The sequence below is a fragment of the Pleuronectes platessa genome, chromosome 23, assembly GCF_947347685.1.
Source record: "Pleuronectes platessa chromosome 23, fPlePla1.1, whole genome shotgun sequence".
Classification (NCBI taxonomy): domain Eukaryota; kingdom Metazoa; phylum Chordata; class Actinopteri; order Pleuronectiformes; family Pleuronectidae; genus Pleuronectes; species Pleuronectes platessa.
In genome coordinates this window covers 6,195,886-6,221,067 of record NC_070648.1, presented here as the reverse complement: position 1 = coordinate 6,221,067, position 25,182 = coordinate 6,195,886, and the positions used below count along the sequence as shown (strand labels likewise).

The 25,182-nt window shown below is 41.9% G+C and overlaps 1 protein-coding gene across 4 annotated transcripts in view; it reads right to left on the bottom strand.

Annotated features, from left to right (window-relative positions):
* The window catches only part of LOC128430216 (glucosidase 2 subunit beta), a 126,191-nt gene that overhangs the window by 52,217 nt on the left and 48,792 nt on the right, over nucleotides 1–25,182 (bottom strand). The window lies entirely within an intron of this gene.

Genomic DNA, 25,182 nt, shown 5'->3' with positions numbered 1-25,182 from the left:
CCGATGAATGAAGCCTCAGCTGGAGACACCCTTCATTTTAATCCACATTGAAAAATCCACAGGACCATTCGACAAAGCTTGAGTGTTAACTTCACATTAAGAAACATCTGGTAGATAAATATATCAAAGAAGAAAAAGAGGTAGCGAGCAGGAGAAAGTATGAGAGAGGAAGAAAAACTGCCACAGCCCCAGAGGGCCTTAACTTTTCAAACAGTTATCACAATCACAGTATTGTACTCCAACAATACAAATTAAAGTGATTTTTTTTTTTTACGAAATGCTCGAAATTAAACCTATTCAGGCAAATACTTGAAGCAGAAGGAATCAAAACCAATTATTTCACTGCCTACTATAAATATGAACTATACAAACACATGCTATCAAATAAACAGTTCCTTTACAATAATGTAATTAGGTGTTTTACATAAAAACACAGGTTATTGTACTCGAGTTATCAAACCTCACATAAACTGCATTGAGGCCCCCACAGAAGCTGTAAATAATGTTACCTGTAATAATAATAATATTGAAGAACATAATCAAAAAATAATTTCCATGTTTGATTATGTTGTCTGCAGCCGCATCATCAGTAATTATGTTTTTTGGGCAGCTGAAGTAGCTGTAAATACAATATTGATGTACCATTACCTTGTAGAGTGTTGCTTACAGCAGATAAAAAGGAACATTAGCTTTCATTTTGCTCAAAGCAACGTTCTGCTTTGAGCCACTTGATGAATGTCATCCTAATGTTCACTCTCCTTCTGGCTCTCCTTTGGTTCTTAACAACCTCTGAGGGGAAAATATTCCACTCTCGCCATCTTATCCTTGTTGATTTTAAAAGAAAGATTGATTTGAGTAGCTTTAAGCCTTTTCATAACCATAGAGGAAAAACTAGACCTTAACAAAACTTTTCCAAATGGAGGGTTTGACGTTTTTTCCTGTCTTTGTAAACTAAATCTTTAGATGTTACCCTGCTGGTTAAGGATTTGCAGTCTGAAGAAGACATGGATCTATGAATGTACACTGAAATAGATTTTTAAGGGGGATTTTGGACATTAGAAAAATAATAAATCATAAAAAATAATCAAAGGACATTGAAAAGATACACATATATTTTTGTCCTATCCTCCCAATTCTGAAATGCATATTGCACTCCATGTACCTTAAAGTGAGTTCATAACGAAGTAGAAGAAGACTGCACACTGATCAAAAGCCACAAATTGATCCAAATGGATGATGATGCAATCCTGCGAGGAAATATGTCACATCAAAATGTTTTGAAATAGCCCTTACATAGAACACCATAAAACGCTCAGATACAAATATGCAAAGTAGATGCCCTTTCCCATTTAGAGCGACATAATCTGCTATTTCCCACATGTCACAATAAAAGCGCAATTTTTGTAAGTGAACACTGTCTCTCGCTGCAGAATTAAAACGCGAACAAAGGGGGGTCAGAAAACCTGAAGATGGAAAAAGATGGCAGCGGACAGCAAGTGAGGCGAGGCTGAAGAGACTCCGATGGAACTGGGGATTCACTGGTTTCTCTGGTTTCCAGCGAAACAGGTTCGTCTCTGTCGTCGAGGAAATTCTCGCCGGGGCCCGCCGCCGTGGCAACAGAAAAGGAATGTGTATGCGGTGAGGACTGTGTGGGAAGCTGTCACAGCCCTGGCCTGAATACCAATTAGCCTGTTCCTTGCATGTGGTCTCAGCTGGTTGCCCATAAAGATACCCTCCCCACACACACACATGCCGACAATTCCCCTAGCACCTATTTCTTGCCGAGCCCAGTACAGATGTGGTGTGTCCAAGAGGCAAGCTGTGATTTTCCATGCTGTAACGTCTATTCTTATAGTGCCAAGAAGGGAAGATCTGTCCCCAGCTCACCTCTGATCCCCTCAAACTCTTTCAGAAAATCACACAAAACATTTCTGCACAGCTCTTGCATACAATCAGGTTCCTTCTCTTGCCCTATTTCTCTCTCTCTCACTCACTGACACACACACACACACAGAGCAATCATCAGGCTCAGCAATGACAAAAGGAGACTCGGAATCCCAAGTGGGTGACATTTGACCCCTTGCAGCAGCCCAGTCGTATATATGGAGAGAGTGGTGTTGGCGAGTGGGGAGCTGAGGAGGGAGGAGATAGACTCGTGGAGAGCAGCCAGGCGTGCAGAAGTACCCAGAGCAGGGAACACAGGGCGAGTAAAGCCTCCCGAATGCTCTCTGCACCAGTCAGGCCGACATAACCTGAGGCTGATGTACAGTGCACCAAAAAGACCTCGTGCTTATGGTCTAATAAACGTAAGGATTAGATTACTGGTTGTACGGTCAATGGATGTCATGGCTTCACGATCGGAACGAGCATAAATTGACTGCGTGAGCCTATTTTCTATATGCTACATTTTTTTTTTTCTGCAAGTAAAACCTAATGTCATGCATAGGGAAGAAAATGGCTATTATCTGCATTTTAGGGGTATTCGCATCGAAATGTAGGACAAGTGATTTCACATTGAAGCGAAAAATTGACCAGCGGAGGACATCTATCTCCTCAGGAAGTGTACTGTACTTCGCTTTTAGCACTAGGCGCTACCAAGAGGGTTGTTAAATCACAGAGGCCGTGTACAAAAATAGAAGAGGAGGAATACACTGTATAGTGTATGTCATCTTCTGCCCGAAGTCTCCTGTGCATAGATGCCTTGAGTCGGAGACCAGAGATGCTCTGTTTGCGTGCGAGTGGATCAATAGGAAAGGTAATTTCTCTGCAGCTCTAAGAAAAGAAGCCTGGCATTTTGATGCAACGCGCGCCACGGCCAATGCTCAACAAAACAAAAGCAGAAATGCAGTGAGGCCACCCTTGAACCTCAGACCAGGCGCAGACACCTTCAGCATGATTATGTCAACTACCAGGCACATGTAGGAGTTTCCTTTGTTGCCTGCATAAGGCTGCTCTTTAAAATAAAGACCGGCAGAGAGCTCGAGCTTCCATGATGCTTCCTATTCACTTTCCTTCATAACTTCTTTTATTCACGCCACCCATCACACCGCTTCTCCCTTTTTATTTTGACTTTAACATTCTCCTCGCCTTCAACATTTTTCAGCCTGAGCTCCTCCGAGTCTTCCTGTCACCCTCACCTCACTCTCTCCAGCTCTGTTTCCTCCGTTTCCCTCAGTTTCTCTCTCCTCAACATGACGAACTTGCTCCGACTGCAGGGGGAGGAGTGGGGAGGGCTAAAATATAGGTTGAGGATTCTTGTAATGAAATGTTTATGGCGGCCTATAACAACGAACAAGGGGACTGTCAGAGAGTGTCAACAGGGTTGGTGATAGCATTAACAGCCACCTGCTGTCATCAAACACGAACGCCCAGAGGTGCAAATTACGCTGTTTTCCTTAAAAGAAGCCATTAACAAAAATAGACTGATAAAAGGTAATAAAACAGATGTAACATGAGCCAATGCATATAAATCTTATATAGGACATTTTATACCAACAACATTTAACTGGAATAAAGGGCTAAATTTCTGTCTCCCTCCGTTTCTCTTTTGATTCATCCAGATCTCACAAATGACTCTGAGTCTGCAGCACAGGCTGCTGGGAGTTGAGAAGAGGTCAATCTCGCCCCCTGCATAATCGCTGTGTTGGAGTGTCTGATTGTATTAGAGGTGAGTGAATAACAGTAGCTGGCAGAAATAGCATCATGTTTTGAACTATCAGTGCAATTCATAGCTGTGTGACTGACTCAGTTTGTATTCATTCTCCTGCAACACTCTCTTTTATCCACCATGGTTGAAGGACAAGAGCGGCAGTCGGGCGAGGACATACTGAAAATTAGGAACGGCACAGTTAAGTGTTTTAGTTGAGGAAAGATGTACTACTGGTGTTTATATACACACACATACAGACACTCATATCAAATATATATTATATATATACTTGAATATCCACATTGTACTTCTGTATGTTTTTTAAGTTCAATCATTGAGGCCTTAAACGTTTCATCCATAAGGGCTAGAATTAGTAATATAACACTTACCCAATTAATAGATTGACAAGAAATAAATAAATGTGACATCTAAAGTGATTTGAAACTAGATCTACCAGTAAATGTTTGGGTTGTAGACTATCTAATGTCACTGGTCTCCACTAAGTTCGCCTTGCATATTGTCCTACTGAACTTTGTTCCAGTCCTTATGTTATATACAGAAGTCTACTTGTTTAATTCTTAGCAAGAAAGCAAATAAGCATTATTCTCAAAATATCTCATATTTCCTTGCAATTAAGTACCAAAGTCACTTTCTTCATTTTTTTAATTAAATGTTGTATTTCCAATGTTTTAAATGTAAATAAATACATGCCTAACTGCGATGGCGAGGTGTTAATGTGATACTTGTATTCTGTTCATGAAACAGAGTTAAATGTATGTAAATGTGGCACTCAGAGTCAACTGCTCATATTACCATGACGATGCTTAATCACGATTTAACATTTAAACGGAGAAGGGGGGGGGGCCCAATGAGCAGAATAAACAGTGTGTGTGGTGGTGTGAGTTCACTCTGCAACAACTGGGTGCTGTTTATGAATATGGATGATGTAACAAATGCCTAGGAGCTGACCTACTTCTGCGTCTCCTCTGCTCATGACTTGGTCCCCTTCCGGGGTAACTCTGTCATTTTGCAACATGCTGTAATAGCAGGAAGCATGCGACTCTCATGTACAAATCAACATGCTCCCTTTTGACGGTTTCGCTACCGATGATCTCTGTGTGGCGAGGAAGGGCGCCCAGTAGGTAGCCGTGCAGCTGCAGGAGCAGTCCAGGTCTGGTAATGACGGGTTATTCATTCACCGCATGAATACCGACGCAAGAGTTTTGACAAGTGGATCGTTTTTGCTGTAGATGTTAGAATCAAACATGTCGATTTTCAGTGGGTGTCGTGTTAAAAATATAAACAACTAGCGTTTGAATGTGTACTCAGGCAGTCATGTGACATGAATACAAGGAAATAAAAGAAATGGAGTAAATGTATGATGGACAAGTACGCACAGACAAAAGTGAGCTCTCGACATAACTGGGGCTGCACACTGGAGAGTACTCGTCTGCACCATCTCATAAAATATCTTTATCTGGGATCATCTTGGTGCGTTGCCAAACGCTGTTAGCTTCAGGAGCTGGGAAAGAAAAAAATCTATTTCAGACAGCGTAAGAGACAGAAAGCTGGCAGCTGCCTACATCAGACTTCCAACATTTGATAAGTGAAACTGGACTGATTCGGTGTATCCCTCCAATGGTTGCAATCCAATACATCCCTCCTGTGGCTATCAAAACACACAAACAAGGTTGAGAGAGGGTGAGAAGCAAATCGTTTCAACCTCTCAACAGCTTAATGGAAGAAGAAGGAGAAATGCACTAGTAGCTCATTCTATAGCGAAAGGAAGCTCTGTGCACTTTTTCCTCCTCTCTTGACTCTGCCTTTGCTGGCTCCAGCAGACCAGCACTCAAGGTGAGCACAATTATGTCTCAAGGATGCGTTACCCTCAGCCGGGGTCAGGGGGTCTCGCCAAGCACCACGTTAATGGCAAACCCCTCCTGCTTAACATTTCACATCTAATTTGGAAAGTGCTGAACAGAGCCTTTAATTAACATCGGCCCTTGCCAAGGTTTGCAACCTGCCAGAGCACCGATCCCTGTGCTCTCTTACACGGCAAGGCCCCGCTGCCTCACATGCCAATTCATTTGTTGAGTGCTGAGATGCACTGGCTTTGAAAAGCTCCCTGGTCATCCCAATGTGAACTGAGGGACACGCTGAAGTATTTGTATGTGGGAGTCAGAGGTGTAGGAGTGAAATTTATGTAGAGAGCCATCACACCAGCATTTGCTAAAACAAGATGCTTGTTAAATCAGCAGCTGATCTAACTTTAGCAGCAGGATGTTGAGATGAAGACTATGATACCAGAGTTATTTTATCATAGATTGATTATTCCTGTTTAAGAAAAGTGTATGTGCGCATAAATTCAAATAAAAGTCTGCATCTTAAAATGCTTCCTGTCTGGCGTTACATGCCTATCAAGTCCATGCAAGTTTACTATTTTTAGAGCTGCCCCCGCATCCTTAGTTGAAACCTCTCTCAAGCAGATCAAAGTGAACCCAGCTCCACTGTGCACTTATGCACAGAGATAATTTGTTTATACTACTTACAGCAGCTAAAACATCTAAACAAGTAGCATGACAAAAATAACACCCGGGACTGCACAACCGGAACAACGCTCGCCCCATGGATGACACAAGAGACCTGAAGGCTTGAATCATGCAACTGGGGGTGAATGCTTACAGGGTCTAGCACTGATCTACACCAAGCTAGGGCTTTACCACATCATATGCAAAGTCTGCGCTAAGCTAATAGCTTTTGGTTTTGGTCACACTTAGGGTTTCCTGCAGTGATATGAAACAGAGGTGGACCACAACCACTGACATAAACTATTGAAATGAATAAATAAGATTAATATTCAGGGAGAGCAGATGTGCTTTGTTTGTGTAGTAAATGTCTTTAACTCTCTCTGTCATCTACTGATTAAGATCATCAGGAGGTGTGCGAGTACCTCTGGGGCGTACCACCTACGTTTACCGGTTTATACATCCCAACCTTTCATGAGGTATTTATGAGCAAGACTTAATAATCTTTCTGGCCTTTTACTACTACTGGAATAAATATTTGTTTCTGTGAGATAAGAAATCAGAAATGCGATTGATAGTGAGAGTGGACATATGTATTATAGATGTTTTTTAAAACATTTACTCAGCTGAAAACCAATGTACAGGTGTTGATTGATTCAGGGCCAGATCAAATAACCAAGTGTTTGTTGCTCTGCTTCACTCACAGCCAAAGATATATTTTTCTTTTTGTGTTTTTCATCTTTGTGTCTGTCGCGTGTGAGAAGCATCAGCAACCCCCTACTTGTCATGGTGAATGGAGCCTGGGATCCCCTGCTGTGTTCTCACATCGGATTCTGCAGACTTTATGTTGACTTTACACCAGGCAGAGAAAGTCTGAAGATAAGCTTGAGGCTCTCACTCTGATATTTGCCTCCACACTTGCACCTCCTCCGGCCAAAGTGCAAATAATCTCTGGAGTTTAGTGCATGTCTGAAAGCAGAATCAGAGACGTTGGAGTCTGACTGTGCAGAGTGTGGAAGAAGAGGAAAACAGAAGAGTGGACTGAGCGGAATAAGTTTAGTGATTGAGTAGTTATTGCAATAGAAATGTGGCAAATGAATTGCTAAAATAAATAAAAGCTTCCTCCGTGATTCAGTGCATCTCCAGGCACATATTGTGAGAGCTGTGGAGAGGCTTTTACGAGGAATTGAGTTTCTCGTTGTGTGACTGAGTTTTCCCAGTTCAGAGCCCCATGATGAGCAGTCGACACAGTCACTGCAGGAAGGAGAGAGTTGGCGTGTCCTAGCCCCACCTCACAGAACTGCAGTGTAAAGGCATTTTTTCTCTTCCAGGGTAGAGGCAGCCAAAACTTAGAGAAGTTCAACTCAAAGCTGCACCTCAACCACTTCCAGAGAATAAAAAGCACAGAAGTTTGGTTCACAGTGCCATCCAGCTGAGAGCAGACAGGCAGCAGATGGCGCAAAATGTGGTCAACCAAAAATGCATTGCTCTGCTGGACTGCCGGTGACCCCCCCCTTCTGCAACCACACTGACTCACTAAATTACTGAGCAGGGAAAATCCTCACTGCACCTCAGGAAATGCCACAGCGACTGCACGAAGCTCGATCCCTTAATCTCGAGCGATGACAAATCTGCTTCCTGATTCACATTTGACTGGCAGGATATGAGGCACGATTCGGGGGAATGGATCCGGAGTGGCAGTTAGCGGTTTATAATCCGTGGCACACACTGGCTCTGCTCGCACTAAGTGGTTACTGGGCAGCTCCATCTGCATCGTGGCCCGGACCAGCAGCGTTAGCACTATGGATGGCACGCGCTGTGCGAGAAACAGATGAGGGGGCACAAAGGACGGAGCCGACACAGGCAAATGCAGCCGGCTGCAGCTCAGCAAGGACCAACTGAAATAGGAGCAGTGATGATAGCACCATGGACAGCACCAGTTTGCCCCGTCTAAGTCAGCACCATGGAGAGCGCTTGCTGAGCACGCACCAGAGAAACTAGACCACACGGAAAAAGGCTGCGTGAGCTACACTAACACAATAATGCCAGTACACACAGAGTCAAAACAGTTCCCTTCATGCTGTTTTGTTGTTGTTTTTTCCCTTTTGCCCGTCTTAATTTGCTCCACATCTAACCAGAGGGCCTACAATGTTGAGGCTGCATGAGATGACGAAACTTGTGCCAGGATCATAATCCGTGGTGAGTGGAAGTGACAGTGTTCGTTTAACGCTTTCAGGGGACACTGCGAGAACAAGAGCCCCACAGAAAAACATATCCGTTTGCGTACAGGAAGTGACTTCTGTCGACACCGCAGTACTCTTGAGTGCCTCTATGCTAATGCATCTTCAAATGGGGGCTTTTCAGGGCATGTCAGACGAATTAAAGAACTAAAGGCGTGAGGGGAAGACAAACATGCGCTCTCACACATACAGACATGCTGACACACACACAAACACCCACCACTGTGCAGTGAGGTAACAACAAAGCGAGCCTATGTGCGACAGAGGTGTAGCCTGTAGAACAACAGAGTATGGGGGAAGGTGATATGGGTGTGTGTGTTTGTGTTTGTTCCGAGGGGCAATAAGAAGCCTGGGAGATGCTTTTTCTGAAAAGTGGTTGGTGAGGCAGCAGCTGTTGTTGGGCTAAACTGGACGTCACTGACTGGCGAATCTCAGCAGCGCCACCATCAGTTGAGTGAGGGCACTGCTGAGCAGCACTGACCTCCACCAGCTTCACAGCCCCTGAAGGAGGGGGTTGGTGGAGAGGAGCCTGTTGACCTTCAGTCTTCCTAATGGCAGCAGCTCTTTGTCAGAGATATATATATATATATATTACATACAGTATATGCATGCGTGTGCGTGTGGTCCTGACATACATCTGCACCCTACATCAGTCTAATCGGGGGGAAAGAGGGAGAAGGGAGTACGACAAGTGTGAGTCAAGTAGTCACGCTACGGCTGGAGATACACTCCGGGATAGATCTCACTGGCCCTGGAGCGGGGCTCTTTATAGCAGCAAGCTTGGTTCTGACAAACACACACACAGAATGAGAGGATGATGTCTCTACACCTGCATGTTACCAAGAAGACAGTCCATGCTTTGCGTGATTCACATTCCTGCTCTATTCTCCATTACTTATTACTTTCTACATTACATCAATGATGCATAACTTTAGGCTATACTTTACTGATTCATGTACCTTTGAGTGAAAATCCCAAACTGCAGGTTTGTACAATCAAGCAGCGCTGTATACTTACTGTACTTTAGCTTCACGTTATCCATAATGCAGTAGTGTCAGTACGGTCGTTTTCAAATTACACAAGTGCTTCAAATTAACTATTCCATCCTCATTCCTCAAAGGAGCGCCTTTTATTTTTTTCACACCACATTTCTAGACAGACCCATCTGCCTCATTTACTTTTACAACCTTCCTTAATCCCCACTGGGATGAGCACGTTACCTCCTTCTCTCCGCGCGGTGTCACAATTATGATCAAAAGATGTACGCCTGTACGTGCGCACATGTGTGTGTACGTTTGTCAGTGTGAGAAAGGGTTAGTGTGGTCAAAACAAATGGGCGAAGCCAACGCCAAGACCCTCATGTGTCAGTTAATTATTTCCTGCGCTCCAGATGCTGTCGCGGCCTGAGGACGCAGCTTAAGACTTTGCTGAGGGCACTGCTTCGCGAAGGTGCACCGGCCCCTTTATATAATACTGGAACTGCAGGCGAGGGAAGGGGCTCTGGCTACCAACATTGATACAGCAGACGCAGCCTGATGGCAATTATTTAGACGTCCACTTGCTAATTATAATCGAGGATGACAGGTGCCCAAAACAATTTGAGCGCAAACTGCCTGTGAGCTTCTGCGTGTGGTTGTTCTCTGCTTATGGTTGGAGATAAAGATAGCCGAGGCAATGTCTCATCAAACAAACGTCTCTCTTACTCCTCAGCTGGGCTCCGCTGCTCCTGATGCTTTCTGATGAGGGACTTGTTACTGAGATGCTGCGTGTTGTGGGTTTCAACAGTTACTTGAAGCTAATTGTAACAGACCCGAGAGGTAAGAAGCAGATTATAAAAAGGAGATTCAAACCCCCCACAAAGACGATTAAATGAGCGCTCAATTTCTCAAGTTGTGTATTTACTTTCAACAAATCATGTGTAATCAGAGTTGGAGGGATGAAGTTTATGAAGATAAAGTTTGCTCTGTGTCAAATCCTAGTTCCTACTTCAGGACCAGCTGGCAGTTCAGTCAGAGATTCAAGAGTGTGAGGTAAAGCTACTTCCTGCTAATGTAGCCTCAAACAACTGAGGAGCAGGGTTGAGGACTACGGAGACCGACTACAGGACTACAGAGATCTACAGAATTCACTTCTTTCTAATATGCACATCCACAATTTGCTTAATTTTCAAGACCTGTAGTCCTCAGACATAAATTAAGCTGACTCAGCTTTTTTTGGACCAATAAAAGACATTATACAGTTTTACTTATTTCCCATATGCCCCTGTTGACAAAAAGAAAAATCAAAACTACTTTAACCTCTACGTTGTACACAACATTCTCAAATGCTGTCTTTCTTTCAACGGCCAGAGCAGATCCATCCAATCACATGTGCCATCTTCTCATATCCCGACAAGCAGCACCATTTACCATACATAAACCACACACACACTTACAGCTATCCACTAGGAGCTGAGGGGAGCCATTGAGCCTTCCCATGGGACTGAGGGAAGTGGGGGGAGGAGCCAGTTGCTGGTCGAGGGTATATCCAATCACGGAAATCAAGCAGCTGACTGGTGAATAATGAATATAAATTGAATGCTCTTCGCTGGCGTTCGCTGCGCGGGGCTGCGGTGAGAGCGAGCTGATGCACAGCTGTTGATGTGATGGGGTGATTGTGGGGTGTGTTTACACACACTTAAGACAGGACTGTATTACTGTCTGTCTGTCATTTTGTCTGCTTCTTCACTGCTGTACTGTGTGTGTGTGTGTGTGTGTGTGTGTGTGTGTGTGTGTGTGTGTGTGTGTGTGTGTGTGTGTGTGTGTGTGTGTGTGTGAGTGAGTGTGCGCTTCTCTGTGAATGAGGCCTATTGACATCCTTCACTGTGACCCTCTGACTCCTGACAACTCCAATCAGCAGGATGAGTGGGAGGCGACGGGCGGGGGTGTGAGTCCACAGTGAACGGTTATGATGAGGGTGTGTGTGTTTGTGTGTGTTTCCGTGAGAGGTCTGTGTGTGAGAGAGAGTGAGAGACAAGAGAGTGCTGCACGCAAATTGTTGCAATCCATTAACAAAAGTTCAAGAACTGTCCAGTGTTAATGAAGACATAATGTTGCTGCTGTAGTAACAGGTCGAGTTTTTTTTAAGTAATCTAAAAAATCGGTGTTTGTATTAAGACAAATATTTATAAAATTGCATCTCTGAATAAATATTTCCGCCGATTGTTAAGAAATATGTATGAACTAGAATGGCAGAGAGAAGAGTGTGCCAATGTCCGCCCAGGCCCAAGCTGCACCAAATTTCAAATACCCATAGATAGCAGTCCTTCTTTTCGTCGAGATCCATGAATAATTCTCAAGGAGAATAGTGAAAATGTTGAGAAACATTAAAGACAGTGAAAAACAAATGTCCTCAATCTGCCCTATGATCTGGATCTACAACACTTGAAAAGGGTTCTTCCCTGACCCAAACCGCATCCCTTCACCAAGTTTTGTGGAAATCAGTTTTCTGATAAATTGAGGAATCTTGCCAACAAACATACAGGGGTTGAAACAAAACATAAAATATATTATTATTAATCAGGGCTTCAGAGAAAAACATAAAAGGCTCAGAGGTTGTATTTGCAATAAAATGCTCCATTTGAAGACAGAGTCACGAGTGCATCATCATACAACATGTCACCTCCTATTAGGCTGGCAATTATCTATTAGCACCATCGCCTGCACTGGGGTTTGTGAGAGTCACATGCCAAACAGTCTGACCTGCCATTTTCTATTAATTAACAAGGTCCAGATTTAGATCCCACATTAGTCCCTACATGATGCCAGGCGCCTGTGTGAATGAGAGAGAGGAAACCCGTTGCACTTTGCTTAACACAAACACAATCCCAGATGGTTTTCTTCCCCGCTCAAGCGGAGCGCGAACCCAACGCCGTTCGTGCTCACGTATGTGTGATTTTTAACACACCCCCCAAAAGGGATAAATAAAAAAAACAGTACTCTGTCATGCCTCCTTCAGCCAGTTAAGCCACTCGGAGAATTCAGCCTCCCATTACAGGGATCCTGTCAAAGAGTTGTGTAGAGAGCAGACCAGGCCACAAAGAACGTGGAAACAGTCTTTAAACCTGTTTGGAGTAAAAGTGGTTGGTTTGATCACAACAACGAGACTAAAACAGTGTGATGGAATCTCACAAAGCAGTAAAATAAAACCGATTCCCAGCATAACAAAAGTGGTACCTATTCACAGTAGTGGTTTTAGCTTAAAAGCTAACATGCTAATTCACTATCTCAGTTTGTATTAAGGGATTATAACAATTATTAGTACACAAAGCTGATGAACAGAGTACGAAAAAGTCTTAACAATTCTTCCTGGGGGAAAAACTGACTTAATCGGAGTGCAGCTAGAATTTTTTTATAAACTTTCTAATGTAATGTTGAGATATGTCACTGGATAAGTTGTCGAGCCTCTTATTATATAGGTTAATTATATAAATCCTCTTATATTTTAGCCTCTTAGTCTCTTAAACCACACTAATCAAAAATAACTTAAGCTTTAAAGGTTCAGATTGTAGGATTTAGTGACATCTAGTGGTGAGGTTCATGTTCCATCTGACTACCCCTCACCTCACCCTCCCCTTCCGAACAGTAAAGAGAACCTGTGGTAGTCTTTAGTTGTCATAAAAACTCAAAAGGTGTTTGGTGTAGGTGTAGTAGATGGTCCAGTAAAGTATTTAAATATAAAGAACCCTTTCTACGATATAGAAAAACAACAATTCTTACAGTTTAGATAAAACACACTAGAAAAAACATCACTAATATCATTTTCTATTCAATTTCTCCCAATAGAACCCTTTCACCAACACTTAATCTTACACACTGGAACTTTGAAGCTGAAGAGTTAAATCCTACCTTATCCCTACTGATTATCATTCAAACGAAAGTTGTTGGTTTATGCAGCCATGTGTATGCATGAACTCCAGTAAATCAAGCAGATGACGCGCTGAATAATATCCACACAATAAACATGTTTCCAATTTACACAATTTATAGGACCAATGAAAAACGTCACATCGCTTCATGTTCTCATATTTCTCCCTCCACACACAGAAAAATAAAATAAAGCGTGTTAGCATGCTTGCTGACCAGGCAGCTAATCTGGGGAAAGATTGAAAGGGCACAACATGAAGGAATGTGATTTATGTCTAATCTGAGCACTCAGTTTCATAACGCTGCTGCTGCACTTTCATTTCACGGGGTAGTTTGTTACTCACGGAGAGCCCTGTAAAAGATTTCCTGCCCGGCTCCGTGCAGTGATATAGTAAGGGTACGTGGGACTCGTGATGCGCCCCCAGTCCGCAGGTAGTTTCCCATTTCTATACGGGTGAAATTGAAGTGTGTTCTATTCCAGAGGTCCTTCACGAGAGGTTTAATATATGTTTCAGCTGCATGACATATCGGCCAATAATAGGCTTTCTGTTGTTTACAACTAAACGCGATTTTCCTTTTTTTTTGGTCCTGCCAACACTAGCAGGCTTTCAGGCACTGTTTGGTAGGCACGTAAAAAAGCGTCACATTATAAATTCCCAGGTCTATTATTACCGTTGCTGTAATGACACATCCCACACAGCCAGTGCCAAACAGCTCCGCTTGGGAACAGGCCCAGGGCACTATGTTACACCTCGCTAACTGCATTGTAGTGATTGAAATCTGAAAACCGAGTTTAAGGCCTCGTTTTTCTTTTTGCCTCTCTACGCCAGGCTCACCTCCTCCTGGTTCTGCTCATTCACGCGCACTATCTCTATCTCTTGCTCTTTTAAACTCGTCGTTGGCTTCGAGAGCCCGATAAATACGATGAATTATATGACCCTCGAGTACAATTTTTTTTATGTTTTTTAAGAAAAAATAAGTGTTTTTTTTGGCCTTGAATAACAACAGAAAAATGCAGCAAAAACAGGCGGAGCACCGGACGAATAGAAATACTAGCGTTATTATATATAATTAAACATCAGTTCAGCAGCACCATTTGTAAAATGCTATTACATTGTGTTCAATTATTTGTTATTCCCCCACCTCCCCTATATCTACAGCCTCCTGCATGAGTTTCTCATTCATATGTATGTACGAACATGTTTTGAAATATCATATCAGATATCAGTGTGCTACAGTTTCCCCATAAGTGCAGGCAGCCAGTGTAAAAATGTTAGGTAACCAAGTTTCAGCTCTCTTCATGGGAGAATATTTAGCCCCTCTACAGATTTGATTGACTTGCCTAATTCAATTACATTAAGAAACCATTGTTCATTTAACATGTACATTAAGCTCCAATTTGAAGGCTATTTTTTGATTAGCACACAGCAGCAAACAGACTAATTGATGTGTCTGGTGATTTGTGCTGCATAACGCGATTCATGCGCTGTCAATCAAAACTCGACTCCTGGACGCTGGGATGCACCGCCGCTGTCAATCGCTACAACCTCGACATGCAAATTGCACCGGGGCACATCTCTGTAGTATAGTGTGTGTGTGTGTGTGTGCATATCGGTACATTGGGCTCGCTTACATTTGTTTATCCATAGTTGTATTTAACAGCCCTGACATTTACCAAAATTGATTTCCTTCACAGCCTTGCATTTGTTTGAACATACAACGGCGATGACTCTGTAATCCCATTTTAATTAGAAACATGTAGTGAGCACGCTAAGCTCACGCGCTCTATTCCCCGCAGCGATGCCACACTGGCAAGGAATCAATCACCAAGGCGCCGGTTGCCAGGGCGACGAACAGGGGGCTTCGGCACTACTGTCTAAGTGGTAAATGATTGCCGGTGTAACTCATTGGCGGATGTGAGGAGTTTTTATCTATCTCGCTGTCTCTCGCACTCTCTCTCCCCCAACCCTCCTCTCGTCGCATTTCCAGAGAGTTAATTAAAAGCAGCCAACATGAAATAAATCTAAATCTGAGCAGAAATGAAACATACAGGACAAATTGAATTCCCACGTCAAGGGGTTTGAGGTTGGGCGGATAAGGTGGAGGGGGGAGGGGGGAGGGGGGGAGGGGGGCTGGCGGAGAGGCAATAGTAGTGAAAAATGAATATGCAGAGTGACAGGGGTGTGAAATGAAGAAAAACATACACAGAGGCTGTTGAATGGAGAGAGGGAGAGAGAGAGAGAGAGAGAGAGAGAGAGAGAGAGAGAGAGAAGGAGAGAGGGAGGTGTGTAAGGTGGCGGGTGCACCTGAGGGAACCATCAGTTTAATCATGTCCGATTTCAACTTGGGACTTAATTCTGCCTTAACCACAATCTACATTACGATTGTTTCAAATACACAACCTTTACATTTTCTTTGAACTTTGGAGCTCTAGCTTTCATGAATCTGTTCAAGTTAGCATACAAATAAGATAAAATGTTTAAATGTATTGGTTATAATGTGAGCTATGTGTGAAAAACTATAAATTAGCACAAATAGTGAGTTAGAGCGACACATTTTTTGTCTTAGCTATTTTCATTCATGGAATAATATACGTCTAGACATAAAGTGAGGTATGTGGCTGTGCATGAGTATTCTTGTCTGTACACGAGCATGGAGCGAGGTGGATAAATATTCCTATCAGCCAGGTTGTGTATTGTTCCCAAACAACAACTGTATATTAAGATGGACGATATGACAGACCCCCGAAAGTGAAGCAAAAACACACGGATCGCCCCCTGGTGCCTGGCTATGGTGTTGGTCATAAATGCTGCTCACCCCGTAGCCTAAAAGCTGAACAACAACAACAAGGTCACTATAACAGATATCGAGATTGGTTAAATTAGAAGTTTTCACAATACTATCACCACATCACATCACACAACGAAGAGTAGAGTGAAAGGTGAAATAAGCTACAGTGACAAGTCAGCTGGGTTGAAACAACAAGTGACCCTTTGTGACAAAGCCCTGAAGGGATCCCTTGATGTCCTCGTATCAGATTGGCCTGCACGGAAACTGCACAAGGTCTGCGAAGATCTAATTCTGCTCTGCTATAAACACATTGTTGTTGAAATACCAGGGGAAGAAACTGCTGGGGAAGTTGATACAATACAACTCGGCAGTGGCCCCACACAGAATTTGTCATTTCAACATTTCAAGTTTTGTGGGAGCTCACGCATTGCACTTCTTTTTTATTTTATTTTTTTACATTGCAAGTGAATAAAACCAAAGAAAGGAACACAACTGCTTGTTTATATTCAGTTTCACAATGAGGAGCTTCGTGGGAGAAATCTACGACGGAATGTCTCCACAGACCAACGGTAAACCTGTCCCCAATTCTCTTCCTCTCCCTGTTTGTCTCACAAACATAAATTGCAGATCAGCCGCCGCTACACACTGCAGACCTGGTTCACAACATGCTCATACAAACATCTCTGCATAGAGCTAATGTAGCCACGGGCATCTTTTTCTAGTTTTCCAGATTGTCTTACAATGACAAATGCTGATGCAGCCAGTGCACAAAAATATCCCATGTAAGCTCTTACAATGCATCACAATGGAAACTGCAAACAGGAAACAGGCCCAACATGGTATTACATAGTATTAGGAGAACTGCAGGATTGGAAACTAATGTATGGTTATAAAAAAAATATCTGTACGATAACAAAGCCAAACCAAAGTTCAGCGTTTCAGCAAATCTGCTCATATACTTTGTTTCTGAGAGTGAGATTATATGATCAATATCATGTCTGTGGCACTGAAGCCGTGACATGTTAAGCCAAGCTGAACATAAACACAGGAGGCGGAGGGAGACTGCTTGTTTGGAGATATCTTAGAAATATGTCTGTCGAAATATCTAAAGCCTACTTGTTTAAACAATGCAGGTTGTTTGTTTGACCTGCAACTGAGCATGAATATATGGGCCACAATTTGAGATTCAATATTATATGTTATAGTATCTTTGAGGCAATTGCTCAACAAACATCAATTTATCCTGTACTTGGTAGCAGCGCCTCCGGCTATGGCTCATGTTTCCATCTGCTTCCAGGAAACAGGTATTGGTCTCTGCACAGGAAAGACGGTACCGGTCCGTGGAAACTCACTGTGATTAATTAGTGCAGCAGCCCCTAAGTGCATATTGATATACAGTTGGCTTGCTCATATAACAGGGTGAAATTGGACTTCAGTTAAATGTAATATCTCTAAATCACAGGAATAACTATATAATTAATGTAATTAAAATGATATCATATAATGAAGGCTATTGCAATCATCAATGCAAAATCCACAACATAACTGTAAACGCCACAACAAAAACACAACCACAACGGAAGTGAGTGACAACATTTGTTGACGATGAAATAATATTGCTTTGATTTGTCTACATTGATTGATCAGTCTGTCTGTGAGCGGAAATAAACTTGCTTCTGTTGTGGATCTGTAGTTTGGCTTTTGCGTTTTCCTTAAATGAACTTGGGTGATACGTGTCAGCCACTGTAGATTTAATACTTCAGACATTTTTAAGATGGGTTTCCAAATCAACCAGTGCCAATAATGATTACAATCAGCTGTCATTTTAGTGTCAATACTGGGATCCACGTCATGACGAGTTGCATGACTGACACAATTGTCCAGAAATAGAAATGTCTTTTCCTGAACTGTCCGATCGAAAGTCTCAGCAGTGCCCCGGTCTAATTCTGTGTTGTGAAAACTGCACCATTTTTGCAGTACTTCAGACGTCTTGAGCCAAACCGCGGCTGTTAAATAGAACACACACATCACATTGGCCTGAGAATGAAGTGGTGTGCACTCCAGCAAACTCAGGTTGTCCATCTGGCAGCAGGCACTGCCTGTCTATCCACTGGGATCATTCCTTCCTACTCTTCTGCCTCCCACCACTGTCTCCCCAATTAAAAGTTACACATCAGCCTCAAGTCTGAGCCAGACTTCCAGATGGTTGGAATGATATAGCAAGCTTTTCTTCTGTTGCATTGTCAGTGGAGAAATCAGTTACCTGCGAGTCTATTTTTCCAAAAGTGCCGTGCAGTTGGGTGGTTGGCGGATGCTTTGGGAATTGAGCTGAGTTCTGGCGCGCAGTTAAATCCCCAAACACGGCTCTGTACTTTCAGACACAGCAGTGTGAAACTGAGCAAGGACCAGCCGTTTTCAAATGGTAATGTAGAGCTGCGATGTGCTTCCTGTTGGCTTGGATGGCATTGCTCATTTTTCACTTATCTTTCAACACTTGGGGGAGACTTTACAGGGCCTTGCTCAGGTTGTCAGTGAAGGTCTCATTTGCTTTAATTTGAGCAAATATCTTTGTATTAAATTTTGGGCGAGTTTTCAATTGTCCTGAAATAAATGAGACTCTCATTGAAATGTGAAGACAATGTCAATTATGGCCGTGCACTTGGAGCGACACATAGTAATTGAATCTGCTCTCCTACCATTCTGTAAAGCAAATGAAGCAAAGAAGCGAATCAAATAACAGAGGAGCATTTCATAAAAACGTTGGCCTACATGTCAAATATTTGTCTGAGGTATAAGCCAAAGCCAAAGACACTCTGGGGCCAGACATCCAGCGAACCGTGGTTTAATGCAAGTTTATTTTCTGCTTAGCTCTGAGGCACTGACATACATGAAGCCGTCAGTGACCGAAGATCACGGGAAGAGCATGCCAGCCTTTATTTTACCATCACAGCGTCTAGTGTATGTTATCCCACATGCTTAAGTGCAGTTGACAGGTAAATCCCATGGCTGAGTATTTCTGCTGCTCTCACGCTTCCTTGTGAAAGTCTTTCTGTGTATGAGCGACCATCACATCCCCGGAGACGAGGAGACTGCAGCTCTTGCAGAATATAAAATACAACTTAAACAACCGAAGACGCAATCTTGGCAAACAAAGGTTGGGCAAAGACAAAATAGAGAGCGTCCCCTCAATGTATCCACAGCCAGGCCTTTAAAAAAGCATCCTACTCTTTACTCTGCAGTTAACACTAATCAAATATGGGTGCGAACCTCTGTTTTTAACGCATCTTTACAAGGAGATTCTTCCAATAAAATGTGACGGGCACATTTAATGATTAACGGATCTGCCAGTAGCCCAGTTTTTCTAAGCAACGCAGGACCTAAGCAGAATTTCATCCAAAGGTTTCCTGGAACTACCTTTCAGTCGTCTGCTGCCAGGATGGATGGTAACAGAACTCGCCTGCCTCGGATGATGGAGCCGAATATCACGGTGGCAGATATTATAAGGAAGCCAAGAGAGGGAAGCTCATGCACGGAGCAGACAGAAGCTTTATCAAGCAGAGGCTTTAAATTTCATCAAGGTCTGTAAAGAAGCCTGTTTAAATCATCAGTTCTGGTATATTTTCATGCAAAAAATGAACTAGTTCTATCAGTTACACTGTTATCCCAATGAATGGATGTGCAGTAGCAGCAACAGCACTAGCATTGGGATTATAAATTGATTGACAGAAGAATTATGCCAAATTTCCCTCTGGTTCCAGTTTCCAGGGGGAAATAAACAGGTCAGACAAAAGAAGCAATCTGATGGAGAGTTGTTTCTTGCATTTTATTTTACCAACAACTGATTCATTAAACAAGGAAATCATTTGTATATTAATTCAGTAATTAATAAATTTATCATGAGTGAACCTGTTAACAGCATGACCGCGCTGAGAAAGGAGGTGACAAGAAAAGACTTGTGAATAGATGATAGCTGTGAATTCAACTCAAATAACCTTAAGGCTATAGTTAGAGGTGTTTTAATTGACTGCATTAAAGTGGTATGGTTACTTCGGGAAATAAATTTGTAAACTCCTTCAGTCAAATACAAAATTACCGCTAAGAAACCCTTAGAAAATACATTCCTCTAAAAGTGTCACTTCAAAATCTTAGTTACAAATTTATGATTAAAGTTTCAGCAAGATGGCACCGTTGTTCTTCTATTTCAGATAATATTACAATCTTAATGCGTTTCTGCTTTTCCCAGAAGTCAGGTCGTACACATGTGCAAAAGGTCCTTCACGCTGCGATTACCGGAAAAACATGATGAAATCTTTGGTCATCAACCAAAGCAGTAGCTCTTAGATTTGATTGGAACATGTCGAGCAAATTCAATTAAGAGATTTGAAAACCAACGAGGGAGTGCGTTCAGTTTGAGAGCGTAGGAACAAACACTACCAATCGGAACACAACATGGAGCATGGAGCATCCATCTGACAAGGTGCACCATGCAATGAATTTGAGCGATTATAGACACTTTGATGTCTGTCAGCTTTCAAGCTGTAATACTTACGATAACAGAGCTCAACAGATCTAAGAGAAAGAAGGCAGACTGTGATACAGGTCGCGTCACCCTCAGATGCACCCACAATTATTTACAATTATCTATTAAATTAGACTTTTTGACCATTACTTCCATTTTGGAGCCACATATCAATATAAATCGACAGAGAAATAATCTCAGACAGGAAATGTGTGTGTGCTTGGGTGTTGCTGTCTCCTCCATCAAGCTCATTACCTGCCAGAAGTGGACTAAAGGGGAACTGTGTGGGTGAGCCTCGAGTATGTCCCCCTAATAAGTGCTAAAGCAGCGTGGTGGGCACTGGTGGAGAATACTCGGTGATAATTGAGAGCATAATGGTCACTTACACCCTTTGTGTTAAATATAGGCGGGCACATCCTGGGAGCCCACAGTGCAAAACACTCCACCAGGGCTGTGTTTCAACGGGGGGGGGGGGGGGTTCCACTGAAGATGGCGAAGATGGAACAATATTGTAAGATTACAATCTTACATGCAATGGCTGGATTACTAACCAGAAAAAGTATGGTAACTGTGCCTGCCAGAGTTCTTCCCATTGTTCCCATACTCAGTGTCCCTGCACCCAGAACTTCAAGTGGCCCCTAAAGCCTCTGGTTTCCTAAAGCTGCTTTCAGACAAGCTGTTGTTTTGAACATGTCTGACCTGCACAATCTCCTGCTACGTTCTCTATATGTAAAAAGCTAACTCCGGAAAACATGCAATCCCAATTTTTTCAAGCATTTGTAACTTTATGTCTCAATAAAGCTGTAGTGTGTCATAGTAGTCCTATTTATTTAGGAATGTGCACCACTAGAGCAAATTATAAGAGCCTGGAGGCAGGTGCTGTATCATTAATGTTTAGAGTTGCCTTGTGTCCACATCTGCTGCTGTAGAACTTACATTTATAATGTATATGTTTGTGTATCATACACGTTATTAACACAGATTGTCTTCAATCACATTATTAAAACTGAAGGAACTGACACAAAACTGGGACAATGTGATTTCACACTATGAGAATTGGTTGGTTTCCGGGGAATCTTGACAAAATATAATGAAGCTACCTTGTCTCCTCTGTGTTTACTGTAATGGAAGGTCAGACAGGGAGCATACACAAGCAGAGAAGGGAAGAAATATGGGAAATAAATAATCCTGGTGTCAATTAATATTTAAACATTTAACATTCGACAAGGCATCTAAACATGTATCGGTGGAAATGACGACAGCTGCGGTGAGAGAAAACACTTGTGAATACCAAATGATGATAAAATGTCATATATACTCATACAAAGGCCACGGAAACTCATCTCGATTGAATAATCAATGTAAAAATATAACAGGCTTATTAAAAAGTGACATCTTGCACAGCAGGAGCTGAGCGAAGCAGGGAGGGAGGAGCTCTTGAATAAACAATCTTAAGAGAATGGAGCAAATTGGGTGTACACAGGTTTGTCATTGAGGTCTTTTTTTGCACAAATTTAAGTAAGTTATAAAACTGATCTGAGATCTAACTTCACCGCAGCTTAAGAAAAACACGAGAGAAAAATCTAGAAAATTAAGAAAAATGCAACACGTGCAGATACAAATCCACAACAGAACTAAATACAGAAATGATATGCAAAAATAGAAGTGCTTTATTACGAAATGAAATTATAGTGTTTACAAATAGAACCATATACAGAAACACACTGTAATTAGCGCAGATGATTACTAACATTAACCCAGGATTAATGTATCTACATGCATCCATCCATCTCAGTGCCACAAATAAACAACCAGTTTTAAATCAAAGATATTTACTGTGGCTGTCTCCTAGAAAATGCACCGTGTCTTTGTTGTGTGAGTGAGAACCAGAGGTCAAAGCAAAGTTATTTATCTCTGCTGAGTTGGAAATTAACTCCTGCCTCCGAGCAGTTTGACCCAGTAAGAGCCCTGCTGCGCCGCTGACCTCTCAGGCAACGCGTGTGGCAAAAATAGCATTAATAGAGGGTGTGCGACTCCAGCAGATCAGCATCACATTGTTGATATGACATACATTCTCAGGAAATGGGGGAATCGTTCAGCCATGTATCAGGCAGGATAAGAAGAAGAAGAAAAAAAAAAAGGGGTATTTTTCAAATGACAAACGAGGGCAAGAACTCCAAAGATTTCTTGAAAAGCCATGGGGCTAAAATCAGTAAATATGATTCATTTTACAAGCAATAATGATTCCTGTCTGCTTACCATTCCACACAGGGAATTATGTTACAGTGATTCGCATATACAGAATTAAATTGGGCAGCCTGTCCGATTACATTTCTCCCAACTAGTTTCTTTCTCAAAACTCCGTGGAAATCCAGCTAAAACCACAGACTGATGTGCAATCATTAGCGGACCAGTGTTTTAATATGGCTGAAGCAATAAAGCTTCAGCCATGACGAATTGAATACAACATTTAGAATATTTAAACCTTTTTCTGATGTTCGTTATAAGATAAGTACACATCTAAAATTTACATTTTTGAAATGAGTCTAAATAAGCATACTTTGGGGATATGATAAAACATTAATCGTAGATATGTAAAATATTATAAAATCTTAACAGCACTTCCTTCTCGACAGCTTTAAGAGAAGTTGGACTTAACTAAAGAATGTTTTCCCCCATTTGTGCGGCTCTCTTTCTACAGCTATTGGTGTCACTGTGACCTTTTATTCTTGAAAGCTGGTTCAGGACCACAACCACTGCAAATGGTACCTGGTTAGAAAAGCACCAGATATAACCAGAAAGCCAATTTCAGGCAATTTGCTACTAATACGCACATGGTTACAAAGACCCAGTGTGATGTGGTACAAAATAAGCCCCTTTAATGTGTTCTTCAGTTAAAATAACATGAAAAACATTTTGCCGATTAAGATATTGGTGTCTTGTCATCCGCTTTCCGAGCAATTTTTCTGGGCTCGGAATAAAAATGCTACTGTTGGGAGAAAATCTGCAATGTGCAATAACATTGTTCCATATTGTAAAGACGTTAGGACATGCGATAAATAAAAAATAGAGCCTGCATGGAATATTGTTCTCTTCCTCAGCCACAGAGTAGCTGACCTCAAAGTCATCTTCAAATAAAGACCACTTATCCTGAAGATAGCTGACAGCTTGCTGGTGCTTCATCTGATTGGCCGAACGGTCTGAATGCATACAGACCATTCTGCCTCCACAACACACATAACACCATTTGATTCTTTTTTTTTTTTTAAAGAATCCCATTTATAAGTGGATTCAAAAACAAAATGTTTCCAGAGCATCAACAATAATCTTTACAGACGCAAAGTCACAACAGTGTAAAAACTCAAAAATATCACAATGGAATAAAATAATAATATTAAATAATATAAATAAACACTATTTGAAAGTGAAGAACACCTGACCTCCTCAGGCCGCTACTGTTTAAACCTTTAGCTTCACGTTTACAAAAAAACTACAAATTCAAAGATACAAACACGATTTAAGATACAAGTTGTATTTTAATCTGTGATTTGCTCTGCGTTTACTGCACATGCTCATATCGGCGTGTCAACAATACGTACAGTAATATATATCGGTCAGCACCACCTCTTTCGCGCTATTTGCCGGGACTCACCTGGAAACGCACAAGCTATGCGGTACAGAGAAATCAACACTACAGGTCTTATGGGGCTCGCAACTCATACCCACGTCTGCAACCCAAAGACAACAAGAAGCAAAAATTGAACGTGACATGCAAGAGTGTGCATCTTTTAGTAACCAGCAGAGGGAAAAGGGCAGCTCTACAGATACAACACAGCTTCTCATCTCAACTTCAGGCCTGAGCAAATAATTCACAACACTGAATGGTTGCATGCAGTATAGTGAAGAACATTCACAGTTAATAACCATCCTTTTACATTTTTTAACCACCTAGGCTTTTTTACTAGAGCGTGCAGGATCTCAGGCCTCGTGTGGTCACGGAAAATATTTACTCTCTTTTCTTTTTCCGGAGATTATCTACTGGAGCAGAAAACCACATCAAAACAACTGATTCATACATGTCAGTTACACTATCAGCACATATCTTTGCGTCCTGTATTACATAGTAAAAACTCTTATCAGCTTGCAACACATTGGATTAATATTTCATGCCCTCCAGTGCTTTGTTATACAAGTATCCACAGGTTCAGGTAATTTGTCTCCCTTGAAAAACAATGAAATCAAGACATCAAACATATATTAAACTATAAGTGGATAAAAGTAAGATTTATCAATATCATATTACTATAGAAATGTATTTGTGTGTTTTAAACCTTAGAGCTGTATAATATCCAGAAAATTGGGGACTAGATACACGTTTGACACAGATTGTTCATCACATGATATTTGCATTGTTTTTTGTTATGCTTCACGTGTTGGCAACACCATTAATCCCCCCCAATCGCTCCCTATGAATTTTCCAGACATGTCCCTTTGTATTCTCACATTAACTCAAGCTGACGTTTTCTGGATGTTTAATTTCCCGTGAAATGTTTGG